This window comes from Gymnoscopelus braueri (genome assembly GCF_963280865.1).
Source record: "Gymnoscopelus braueri genome assembly, chromosome: 1".
Taxonomy (NCBI): domain Eukaryota; kingdom Metazoa; phylum Chordata; class Actinopteri; order Myctophiformes; family Myctophidae; genus Gymnoscopelus; species Gymnoscopelus braueri.
Genome location: NC_137603.1, coordinates 7,094,010 through 7,108,123, shown reverse-complemented (window position 1 = coordinate 7,108,123; position 14,114 = coordinate 7,094,010). Strand labels below are relative to the sequence as shown.

The 14,114-nt window shown below is 39.3% G+C and overlaps 1 protein-coding gene across 1 annotated transcript in view; it reads left to right on the top strand.

Moving 5' to 3' along the window:
• Positions 1 to 643: 643 nt before the first annotated feature.
• LOC308089792 (CD151 antigen-like) overlaps positions 644 to 14,114 on the top strand; it is a 35,506-nt gene continuing 22,035 nt past the window's right edge. Inside the window, exon 1 of the mRNA XM_080434717.1 lies at positions 644 to 826. The gene's annotated coding sequence lies outside the window, so the exon portion shown is untranslated. The remainder of the gene's footprint in view (positions 827 to 14,114) is intronic.

Sequence of the window (14,114 nt, the reverse complement as noted above, 5' to 3'; positions counted from 1 at the left end):
TAAGGCCAATGTTTGAATGAGCAGCATGGATTCACAAACCAGTGGTGGGCTTGGTGGCCAGTAACAAAGTACATTTACTCAAGTACTGTACATACTTAAGTACAATTTTGAGGTATTTTTACTTTACAATTTTCATTACTTTGACATCTACTCCACTACATCTCAGAGGCAAATATTGCACTTTTACTCCACTACAATTATTTGACCATTTTAGTTACTAGTTACTTTGTAGATTTTTGATTATTATTACAAATTATTATTATTACAGTCATGCATTAACCACTAGCGGATCTACTGTGAGCTTGTAGATCTGCTATTTTCAAAAGATTTGTATATGTTTTGAAAACTTGTGAAATTGTACATTCTGCTTATTGATGAATACTTTCACTTTTGTTACTTTAAGCAGGCTATATTGTATTCCAATGCTATTGTACTTTTACAAAAGTAAATTTTGAATACAGGACCTTTACTTGTTGTGACAGAGTATTTCTACATTGTGGAATTGATACTTTTACTTAAGTAAAGAATGTGAGTAGCAGTGATTTAGTGTTGCTTTAAGGCCTGTAATGTGTGAATGAGCAGCATGGATTCACAAAGCATCGCCCCGGGACAGAGAAAGGTGGTTGTTCTCATGGGGTGGAGTCTCATGGACACAGAGACCACGTAGCCTCTCTCTCTCTCTCTCTCTGTTCTAACGCGCTTTGCTTTGCGGACACTTTTCTTTCATTCCATCCAATGAATCTGGAATGAAAAGCATCGTTTAAGTTGATCCTCAGACACACCATTCGTCCATTGGATCCACCAGATCACCGGATCACCAGATCAGGTAGGTTCCAGTAGGAAGTGATTGAAACTCGATACTTTGTAGCTGCTATTGTGTGTCGGGCCGACCAACACACAGAGGACATTGTCGTTTCTGTTTGTTTAGGTAACATTTGTAACAATGTTATTACAATGTAACAACGTTATTATAACGTTATTACAGTGTAACAATAACAACTGGTCTTCGCAACGCGCTGTAGTTGAACCTGCTTTACTATCGTACTAGGGTTTCCTTATAGAGGAATCAATCATCCATTTCACTGAACGTACAGCAGCAGTAAAACAGTAAAGGCTGATTCTATACAGACGGTATGTTCTCTCCCCGCAGCCAGCGGCCGGGTGGTTAACAGATAAGAAATGTCCTATAGCCTTGGATCAAGTCAAGACTGTATTTTGAATGTATTTGATCGAGTCTGACTTTTACAGTAGGCTATCTTAGATCTATGCAAATGTCAAAAGCCATAAAATACACCTATGATAGTCTTGATCCAAGGATAGACATGTCCTGGAGTTATCCTGGAGTTTGACGTTGTTTTGGTTATGTCTACTTAGTGTCTTGAGGGTTTGTGTTTTGTTTCGTGTTTATAGGGGATGGTGGTGGAACCATCTCCTATCTGGTCTGGCACCGGTGGTCTGGCGTTAGAAAGAGAACTCCTTCTAACGCCATGGACCAGATCTAACCTACTGTAGCTCTGTCTGTCTGTCTGTCTGTCTGTCTGTCTGTCTGCCTGCCCATGGCAGAATGTTGTTCCCAGGGTCCTCCACCCCAAAGCCTCAGTTATTATAGCCTATTAGTTGCTTGCCGGTGTCGTGCTCAGTAAATAGCAGATCTGCAAGCTCACAAGCGTCTGCGTCACGACTGTGACACGTTGTGAGCTTGTAGATCTGCTATTTAGGCTAGGGCATGCAACACCATGGCAAGTATAGGCCTTTAAATCAGTCTTAACCCTATACAGACCTAACCTAACTCTCACCAATCATTCGCAAACATTTTTAAGGACCAGCAGTTTATGGAGTCTATAACTGTGAGAGTGTAGGGCAGGCTACAACATGGAACCCAACAGGTCCATTTGGATCCATTTCTACATCATTCTTCTCCTAGTTACTACAGTAGATAGCCTACTGGCAAGGTTCCATTTGGTTCCTACTACAGTAACGATAACAATCATTTAGCCCTGGGGACCCCATGCAACCCCCTCAAGACCCCTGGGGGTCCCCGGACCCCACTTAGAAGAAGAACCACTGCAATAAATGTAGGACCTGTTAGGACATGTATTATTGTGTTCATTTGTTATGCTAAGTTGGACCACAATAGAAACAAGTCCCCAGGGCTTTTTTGTATGTCTTACATTTATGACTAATTGATTGATTGATTGAATACTTTATTAGTCATAAATGTAAACAGCATGTGGTACAGTCAGACATTAAGGCTAAAAGGATAACACAAAAAAAGTCCTGGGGACTTGTTTATCCAATCAATCAATCAATCAAACCCTGGTGATAGGAACAACCCCAGTATCACAAGTTAAGCATGATTGTTGAGAGTTAAAAACTAAATCACCCATGTTTAGTTTGAATGAGGGATATGTAGCCCATGACAACTCATGGATCACAGTTTGTTTGTGTATAAACTGTATGTATGTACAGTATATACATCCAAAAAGGAATGAGAACAAGCAGTGGTGTAAAGTAACTAAGTACATTTACTTAAAGGCACTTTTACTTTACTGGAGTGTTTCCAATTGTCAATACTTTTACTTCTACTCCACTACAGCTCAGAGGCAAATATTGTATTTTTACAATTTCTTTTTTTGGGGGAAAACTTTAGTTACTAGTTACTTTGTAAAATATACATTAACCACTTAAGCCCTATACTTTGGCTATTTGAAAATAGCAGATCTACATGCTCACAAAGTGTCCCTTATCGACGTGTTGTGAGCTTGTAGATCTGCTATTTCAAAGGATTTTTATACATTTTATACATGTGAAAACGTGTGATATGCATGGGACCTTCTGCATAATGAGTACTTTTAATACTAAGAACCTAGCATCAGTCTAAACAATATAATAATACAAAAAATAAATAATCTGTACATTGAAACTATAGAAACTATAGGATGTCTACAAATGAACCTGGCATCTGTCTAAAGAACGTGCTAAATGCATATAAATTACATTTTAACCTTTGCATAAGACTAAGAATATAACTTCACTTTATATTACGACCTTTATAAACTTCCTTTATGAAACCGGTAAAGCATACGTGTCATTTTAGATGTTTGCGCTGGCTATTCATAAATAGCAGATATACAAGCTCACAGTCTGTGCAATAGTCAATGAAGGAAACCATCCATGTCCAAAAAGAGCTCCATCTTAGCTCTGTAAATGTTATTAATAATTTAAACCTAATTAACCTACATTTCAGTGTGATTGTCCCGGTGTCCCCATTGAGCAGTAATGAGAGGTTGAGCCAAGTTATAAAGCATTGTGTCATAATTACATCATCATAACACAAAGTAGTGCTTTGTACTGAGCCCCCCCCCCCCCCCCCCCCACACACACACAGCTTCCAATAATACAGTGACACATCATCATAATAGTCATAATAGTAATAATGTTTATTTATAGAGCACTGAACTGTGCAGGTGCATATCTTCCATTTGGGAGCGGATGGATCATGGGAATAACTTTCATATTGTCACTGTCTGTCAGGTGGAAACCATAACTGTTACTTTAGAGGAAATGAAAAAAGAAATGTTACAATGGATTGTAGACAGTATTTTAGGCACAAGCTCTTGTAAATACTTTTCATTGGTTTAATATTTATAAAACCCACAGTCACACTTAAATGGCTTTCAACCTGGCCTCCATATTTTGGGCATTTCAGTACAGTATTATGCAAAAATCATCACCAGAACAAAACATAAATATATACAGTAGATACACATCAGAACCCAACATACTGTAGCACTTTTGAATGACATGACATGCAGTAAATGAGAGAAATAACAATATAATACATTTAACACAAACATTAAAAGAAAGGAACCCAGGGGATTCTGGCAAGAAGGCTATTCATGAGGCAAAGTTAACAAGTTCTTGTTGCAAATTAAATTCAGTTGTATTAAATGGCAAGATTTTTAACCACATGTACCCTAGTGTCCCTATTATGGGCATATCATAACAGGCCCAATATTCAGCGAAAATAGTGATCTACAAGCTCAAGCTTGTAGATCTGCTATTTCCTGAGGAGAGATTTGGCATAGAGGGGGAAAAAAGGAGGGGACCAATTATAGACCCCTGGGGAACTCCGGTCAACAAAGTACGTAGGCTTTAAGTGGTCAGTGTGATACAGTCAGTGATGTTCTGCACAGTGTGGCGTGACTTGACCACCAGTTCAAATGTTTGTAGTTAAGTATTATTTATAGTACTATTTATAGGACTTTCAAATAAGACAGATGAGACCCTTCTCCTTTTGCTGATGGCTGCAATAATTATGATGTGTGTGACATTGTTGACGCCAGCGTGGAAAAAGTACTCACACGGTTCAATACTGCAATATAGAAATACTCTGTTACAAGTAAAAGTCCGGAATTCAAAATATACTTGAGTAGAAGTACAAAAGTATTGGCATAAAAATTTACTTAAAGTACCAAAAGTAGAAAGTACTCATTATGCAGAATGTCCCAATTCAAGTTTTCAAACGCATATAAATCTTTTGAAAATAGCGGCTATTTTCAAATGGCCAAAATGTATAAAGGGCTGAAGTGGTTAATGTATGTTTTGTAATAATAATTTAAATCTACAAAGTAGTAACTAAAGTTGTAGTGGCGTAAAAGTACAATATTTGCCTCTGAGATGTAGTGGAGTAGAAGTAAATGTACTGAAAATTGGAAATACTCAAGTAAAGTAAAAACAATACCTCAAAATTGTACTTAAGTACAGCACTTGAGTAAATGTACTTAGTTACTTTACACCTCTGGTTGACGCATGCTGAAACAAATTCACACAACCACTACAAATTCATGTGAAAGTGTAGGCAGTGTGTGAACATGTGCCAACCTCATGCAGGTTCAGCTGGGTTGGGGGGGAGGTTGGGGGGAGGTGGGGGGTGACTCTACACTGGCATCTGTCAGGCAGGTGGTCTAGTAGTCTGAGCAGTCTTGTTTAAAAAAAAAAAGAAATAACCTTGAGTGCAGAATGAATGAGACGTTCCCAAAACAACTAGATAGGGAGCCTGTTAATTGTGTCAGTGGGTCAAAACAGGGAGGCCATGACCTTAATCATTTCATACTTTCAAACATTTTCCGAAATAGCGAAAATACAATCACGTACAATTACTACCAGGTGACTATAATAACGGTGACAGACAGGCCTAAGGGTGTGGTCACACCAAACTTTATTTCTGCCTATGCGGCGGATTCTGCCAATGCTTTTCAATGGGAACGGAACGTTTTTTTTTGGCGGAAATCCGCGAATGGCAACAAACCACTCCGTTCCCATTGGCAGAATCCGCCGCATAGGCAGAATTAAAGTTGGGTGTGACCGCACCCTAAAAGACTGTCAATTGTGTCTGTGGTTTTCATTTAACTTGTGTCAACCGGTTATCTCCAAAACCTCAGTCTTGGTGTTTCCTGGTGGGAAATGTTCTTTTTGTTTTAATTAGCGTGTTGCTTGTCTTCTTAACTCAGCTGTGCTTTGTCAAGCCCCTAAACAGTCATGTCAATAAAGGCTTGTTTGAATTGAATTGACAGGCCTACACTAAAAGCACCCTTACAGCAGATGGTCAGCAGACACAGAGCACACACACACGCACGCACGCACGCACGCACGCACGCACGCACGCACGCACGCACGCACGCACGCACGCACGCACGCACGCACGCACGCACGCACGCACGCACGCACACACACACACACACACACACACACACACACACACACACACACACACACACACACACACACGCACGCACGCACGCACGCACGCACGCACACTCACACGCACGTACGCACGCACGCACGCACGCACGCACGCACGCACGCACGCACGCACGCACGCACGCACGCACATGCACACGCACACCCACACTCTTGCCCGCACACAACACATTTTAATTAAATGAATGTAATTAACCTTTAATTTATTAACCATAGATCATTCATTCATGTATTTCCCCCAGCAGCACTACCTTTTATAAAGGCCCTCAACCCACCAGAAGCCAAGCTCACAGATATGCTTCGCTTTCACTCCTGTGTTAATCTATTAAGACCATGAACGCATCTGGGTCATTTTTAGATTTCTTTGGCTCTTAAAAAATAGCAGATATACAAGCTCATAGAGTGCCGTGCTATGAGCTTGTAGATCTGCAATTTTTAGGAAAACTTGTGAAGATTTGTCAAAATCTTTGAATATATATATTTTTTAAAGCGAACATTTGTAACTCAAATCTTTGCTTCTGGGGGTCCCTGAAACTAATTATTTTGAGATGGGGGTCTGCGGCCAAATAAATATCATTTTGGGGGTCCTTGACTTAAAAATGTTTGAGAACCAATGATTATAGCAACATCAACAACATCAGAAACCTGTTGGGATTTAGAAGACATATATAGATGCGTTCCTGGTAGGGATGTTAACAATTAATCTATAATCGATTAACTACCGTTAAGAATTTAGTCGATTAAATGTATTGATTTTCAATTAATGAATGAATGAATGAATGAATTAATTTTTTGTCTAGTGAAAGTTACAGGTATGGTGTGTGGTATCAAATGTGAGCTTACCATAATCACAGTAATCCTTAATCATATTCAAGGGCTTTTGGAGAGAAATGAGACAAACTCCATAGAGCAGAGAGGAGGTGTGTGTGTCTGTGTCCAGCTGATGCTCGTTGACGCTGGTTAATATTATACACAATTATGTTTCTGCGCTCATTTTCAGTTTCAGACAAGAATTTTCCTTTTAGTCCTAAAAAAAATGCCGCTTATCAATTAATCGGTTAATTGATCGCTAAGGTTATCAACTATCAATTAATGAATTAATCAATAATTTGCATCCCTAGTTCCTGGATTGAATGGGTTAATGATGCAGCGGTCATCACTGCGCCGCCCTGCTGGTGGACACGTGAATCGAATGCTTCCACTCTGGGTGGAAAAATCTGGGCGTTCACCCAAGCATATTCTCTCATAGAATTACATTATATACAGTATCGTTGCTGTCGGGATAGAAACCTCTTATCTCCATATTTTAACTGTGTGTGTTTTCTTTGTAAATTAACGGCCTATACTTGATCATACTACAGCGTCACACAAAAGTATCTAAAGTAGCAGATCTACAAGCTCGAAAGGTGGCGCGAAGCGACTGCGTTTTGAGCTTGTAGATCTGCTACTTTTGCTATTTATTTATTTGAATAGTTTTGGACATATGAGGTTTCCACCCGACAGAGACGACATAAACCTCGACACAACATTGTGGGATGAATCCAGTTAAATCAAGTTATACATTTAGCATATGACCAGTTTTCACATTTTTATACTCCTTTATCTCAAACAAATATGTCCAATGAATGAAGTTAAAGATAGGGTAAGTGATTTTCATTGTACTCATTGCTATAGAGTGTTTGTTCAGTAAAAGGAGTCTCCCATGTCTCTCCAGCTCTTTATTAAACAGAAAATGCATTTTCAGCGCTCTCTCCTGATTGGCTTAAAATTGGTCACCTACCTGAAAATGTACTATATTCTGTTTACTAAAGAGCTGGAGAGACCCCTGTGACCGAACAAACGCTCTGTAGCAATGATTACTATCAGAACATTAACCTTTTCAACAAAAACATATATATTACCAAAACATATCACTTACCCTACCTTTAATGTTCAGTTAATTACAACTATATGCTTACTTCTGTTTTTATTATGCTTAAATCTCTGTATTGATTTAAGGTATTACTACCAGACTACTACTAGACAGACTACTACCGAGGAGCTGAAGGAGTCTGTCAAGCAGCACATTAATCTCCATTGATATCAAGGGCACAAATCCATACCAATAAGTAGACATTCCTACATAGACCTATTGATTCCTGATTCTTCTGGACATTGAGTGGGCCATCTAGAGCTATCACTGCACTAGATGGCCATCAAATCTCGTTTATATTGCAGTGGTGGAAAAAGTACTCAAATGTTTTACTTGAGTAAAAGTATCAATACTGCAATGTAGAAATCTGTTACAAGTAAATGGAACCGGAATAAAAAATTGTCTTGAGTAAAAGTACAAAAGTATTGGTATCAAAATGTACTTAAAGTACCAAAAGTAGAAAGTACTCATTGTGCAGAATGTCCCAAATGTATAAATGTATAAAAAAATGTATAAAAAACCTTTGAAAATAGCAGATCTGAGCATTGTGAGCTTGCTATTTTATTGTGAGCTTGCTATTTTCAAATGGTCGAAATGTATGCAGAGCTGAAGTGGTGATGTATTGTAATAATCATCAAAATCTACAAAGTAACTAGTAACTAAAGTTGTAAAATACTTTTAGTGGAGTAAAAGTATAATATTTTCCCCTGAGATGTAGTGGAGTAGAAGTAAAAGTACTGAACATTGGAAATACTCCAGTAAAGTAAAAGTAGGCCTACCTACAAATTGTGCTTAAGTACAGTACTTGAGTAAATGTACTTTAAATGTTACTTTACACCACTGTTATATTAGAACCAGGACCTTATGTAACTACAGTCGTTCATATTAATGGTGGCACACTGTGATCCAAAACTCATTCTGATTACCTTATCAGCTGCGGTTCGCATCATGAGCCAATTTCTTTCATTCTTTGCCTAATGAAATTAATCTGATTTACGATTCATTTAGACGAGCGCTGATTTAATGAAACAGTTTTATGTCCATGTTTACTCCCACACGGCAGACTCTTTCTGACATGCACAAACAAACCATAATAGAATGATGAACTCATCAAAACACCTCACCCAATATTCCGAAGGTATATAATACTTTCCTTTTGCAACGAGCTGCAGAAATGAAATGATAGCCCCTGCCGAACCATGATGGAATGGAATTATTCTTGGCTTCTGGTAATAGAAGCACCACAGTCATGTACCACACAGCGGTTGTTATTCCCAAACGGTGTGCCAAGGCACACCACTGTGCCAACTGCCAAGGAACACCGGTGTGCCATGATGAGTTCAGGTGTGCCTTTGGGATTTTGTGACAAGCACATTATTATTTATATTTATATTAATATAGTGGTCTTGTGTTTAGAGTGTCTGCCCTGTTATTGGGAGGTCAGGGGTTCACTCCCCCGTCCAAGTCTTACCAAAGACTATAGACGTGGTACCAATGCCTCCCTGCTTGGCACTTAGCATCAAGGGTTGGTTATAGATTGGGGGGGTGTTAGATTTAGTTTTCCCTAGTAAATACCAGTCCATATTTATCCCTCAGTATATTAATTAATTACATCAATAAACGGAAGAAACGTCTTATTATAATAATATTTGGGTTTATTCCAGAGAAGAGATCTTATAAGTGTTGGAAAAGCATGGTTCCAGATAAATTCTTCTGAAGTTTAAACAGAGATAGAGAGTCTTATACACATAGGGTGGGTTAACGCCTTCCGTCATCACGTCAGCGTCAGCTGTGGTTCCCTCGCGCTTCGTTTCCCTGGCAACCCAAGTTCATCGTGACATCAAAACTGTAAACAACCCGAGGTTAACCTGCTATCTAATATTGTTGACACGTACCAGGAGGCCAGATAGACAAAAACAGAAGTTGCAGGCACTGCCTGAGGGACCCAGGAAGTTCTACACAAGAGGCAAGCTGGCTAGAATATGAACAAGCACATACACATTAAATATATCTTTATCAGATTGATAAATATATATTTGATCTATCAGGGGGAATAGTCCCTGTGACATCCATGGGTTGTATTTGTACATCATGCCCCCCCCCCCCCCCCACACTACAGAAACAAGAGATTAGCTCCTGTCCTGACCTATGGGCCACGCGGCTCGGGAACCATAGGTTCCGACGTCTTTCACTTTCATGTTTTACCCCGGATTCAAACCCAGGTCTCCTGCACAAGTGCTGACATTTTTACCACTTAGCTAATAGAGCCTGCCTGCTTGCTCGCTCAGGAGAGAAATTGAAATGCGACCTTCTGGCAGTAGCACTTGTCCACCAGTCATGTCAAACCAAACCAAACACAGGATGTAAATGTCTCAATAGAAGAGCTGGGAGACCAAATACAACCACCCCTACTGTATAAATGTCTCAATAGAAGAGCAGGGAGACCACAATATAACCACAAGTTATATTGTATTAACATAAAAAGTTACATTGTACATTGAAATAAAAATAGGCAAATTCTATAACCTAAAAATATATATATTTTAAAAATCTTTCAACCTTGGCCTCCTTATTTTGGTGAACATAGGTGAACATTTTAAATGCATTTATTGATTACATTTTCAATCATTTTCCACACATTTTCAAAAATAACAAAAAACTGCAGATCTACAAAATCACAGTGCGTCACAGTGCAACACATTGTGAGGTTGCAGATGTGAATACAAGTGTGCTTTGAGATTTGGACTTGCCCTGGCCACACAATGCTAGAAAACCACTGACACAGACAGACAGACAGCAGACAGACAGACAGACAGACAGACAGACAGACAGACAGACAGACAGACAGACAGACAGACAGACAGACAGACAGACAGACAGACAGACAGACAGACAGACAGACAGGTGACGCAGTGATACCTGGTGTGACCTACCTGTCTGTGTATGTGGGAAGGAAGGAACAGAGGGTACAAAGGTTAGAATTTGATATGGTAAGAGACAGACCTGAACTGGGCGAGTCTGAACATGATGGACAGGGCAGGATAGACATGGTAGAGAGGAGAGAGGAGAGAGGAGAGAGGAGAGAGGAGAGAGGAGAGAGGAGGGGGGGGGGGGCAGGGGGGCTTTAACCTGTATGTTCTGAGAGCCCAGTAGAGTCTGCTGTACACAGTAAATCCTCAGTCTTCATTTAACTCAGAGAGTAAAAATGTGTTAGTCATTGTTTGTTCTGAAATCTGACACCTACAGTAGACCTCCCCCCTCTCTCTCTCTCTCTCTCTCTCTCTCTCTCTCTCTCTCTCTCTCTCTCTCTCTCTCTCTCTCTCTCTCTCTCTCTCTCTCTCCCTCTCTCTCTCTCTCTCTCTCTCTCTCTCTCTCCCTTTCTCTCTCATGTCTTAACTGACCGCATTCCCCAAGGGGGGGTCTATCTCTTCGCAGATCTACAAGCTCACAACGTGTTACGCTGCCACACGTTGTGAGCAATGTTGATCAGCTATTTCCGCCCCAATCTTCACTCCAGAATAATATGGATGCTATAGGGCTCACGTGGTTAAATACATCATAACATACACAATACATTCATTTGAGTTAGACTTGATAGATGTGCCTAATACATAAATGATATAATAATGAGATTGTAATATACCTAAATACACATAATATAATAGTACATAATACACCTGTATGTGATACGGCCACAAACACCCCTTAGAGAGAGTAATGTGTTACTTCATCATCAGTCTGAAGCCCAATGTAAACTCCTGCCAACAAGGACAGATTAGAGATTGAGTTTAAAGATTGACGTTCTAAAGGCCTTTGGCTAGCATAAGCTTACACATTCACCCCCCCCCCTCCTTGAGCTTGTATATCTGCTATTTTTGAATAGCCAAAGACATCTAAAGTGACACAGATGCGTTCCAGGTATCAATGGGTTAACCTTTGGTGGTGTTTTTTTTTCATAAATTAACGCCCTACGTGATCATACTATCGTCACACAAAAGCATCAAATGTAGCAGATCTGAGCTTGTAGATCTGCTACTTTTGCTGTTTTTCAATTCGAATCCTGAAAAGTAACAGTTTTGACGTATGACTTATTTAGGCAAGGTTACTTCCATCAGAGCCCCATTGACTTCAATTATACAAGTCATTGCAGAAAGTAAGAAAGAAGTTCTTTTAAATTAATTTGGTGCTGATGGGTTCAGTGAGGTTTGTGAGATCAGCTCCATACACACACACACACACACACACACACACACACACACACACACACACACACACACACACACACACACACACACACACACACACACACACACACACACACACACACACACACACACACACACACACACACACACACACACAGAGCTAATAGACTCCTGCAGAGCCCTTGGGCAGGCCCAGTCAACCACTGACAGTGTATACTAGGGTTTAAAGTGGTTTAACTATCATTCTTTAGTGTTTAATCCATATAGACCGGGAACGCATCTGTGTCATTAAAAAAATATATATATCTACAAGCTCATAGCGCGGCACCCATGGCTTGTAGATCTGCTATTTCTTCAAAAATGTTAGATTTTTTTTGCAAATCTTTGAATATATATTTTTTAAAGTGAACAAACTTTTAACTGAAATCTGTGCTTTTAAGATGGGGGTCCGTGGCCAAATACATTTTGGGGGTCCTTGACATGGAGTTGGAGCACCACTGACATAGCAACATACTGTTAGGATTTAGAAAAGGATTTAGATATGTATTTGGCCACGGACCCCCCAACCCATCTCAAAATGTTTTGTTCCAGGGACCCCCCAGAAGCAAAGATTTGAGTTACAAATGTTCGCTTTAAAAATATATATATTTGAAGATTTGCACACGTTTTCAAGATTCTTAAAAAATAGCAGATCTACAAGCTCACAGTGCGGCACTCGGTGCCGCGCTGTGAGCTTGTAGATCTGCTATTTTTGAATAGCCCAAAGAAATCTAAAAATGACAAAGATGTGTTCCCGGATTGAATGGGTTAAGAAACATTATATATTGTATGAAATATTCCCTCAGTCATGTGTGTGTGTGTGTGTGTGGGTTGGATGTGTGTCTGCCAGACATTAAGTAAAGCCGGTGCTTAACATTCCAAACCCGTTGGCAAACTGATACTTATGCTAAGTCATGTATTCCTCTGAATAAACCATGTACAGTAATATACATAATATAGCTCATGGCCCTTTGACTCACAGTGATCTCATTTTCTTTTTTACACCCAGAGGGCGTTTGTTTATTTCCCTGAAAATAGACGATCTTTCTAGACAGAGCTGTCTGAGGCATCGTCCTTATGCCAGACGGTGAACCTGAGTCATAAGGCTAGGGTTACGGCTGGTGACATGTTTCAACAGCTTCATATTAAACATGATCCACATGGTTTGGTGATGTGATGTTCGGACAAATTCTCACTGATTTATGACCATATTTGTGCCCAGCCAGCCAGGCCCATGTACATGTTAGGAACTGATGGCGCTCCCTGTTGGCCCTTTTCAAAAAATAATCACACACACAATGGTACAACACAGTGTTACAAAACATACAGTGGTGTAAAGTAACTAAGTACATTTACTCAAGTACTGTACTTAAGTAAAATCTGTAGGTATTTTTACTTTACTGGAGAATGTTCAGTTTTCAGTACTTTTACTTCTACTCCACTACATCTCAGAAGCAAAATATTGTACTTTATACTCCACTACAATTATTTGAAAACTTTAGTTACTAGTTACTTTTTAGACGTTGATTATTATCGCAAAACACACTAACCACTTCACCCCTATACATTTCGGCCATTTGAAAATAGCCAATCTACAAGCTCACAACGCGTCGCGATGAGACGCATTGTGAGCTTGTAGATCGGCTATTTTCAAAATATTTTTTAAAACATTTTGAACTTGAAATTATACATTATGCACAATGAGTGTTTTTACTTTTGTACTAAGTATATTTTGATACCAGTACTTTTATTCAAGCACATTTTTAAGTCTGTATATGGACTTTCACTTGTAACAGAATATTTCTACATTGCAGTATTGATGCTTTTAGTAAAACATGCGAGTACTTTTTCCACCACAGAAAACATATCCTATGAGTTTTGCAATGACAATGTTTAATTCGTAACCTGTGTGACACCATCGTATGACGAAGTTTAAGTCAGGCTTTGTGTAAATGGTTAACGGACGACTTTGTTTGCAGAGAGGCCATGATTGTTATTAGCATCCACAAGTCAAGTCAATGAAGTCACATTTACTTATATAGCACATTTCATAAGACAAGAGCAGACTTTGTGCTTCAAAGAAAGAAAGCAAGCAAGAAAATGCAAAGGTCAACAATGACACAAAATGCACAAAATTGCATATAATTAACACATAAGAATGAATTAGAAAAAACACTCTCCAAACCTAGCTAAAA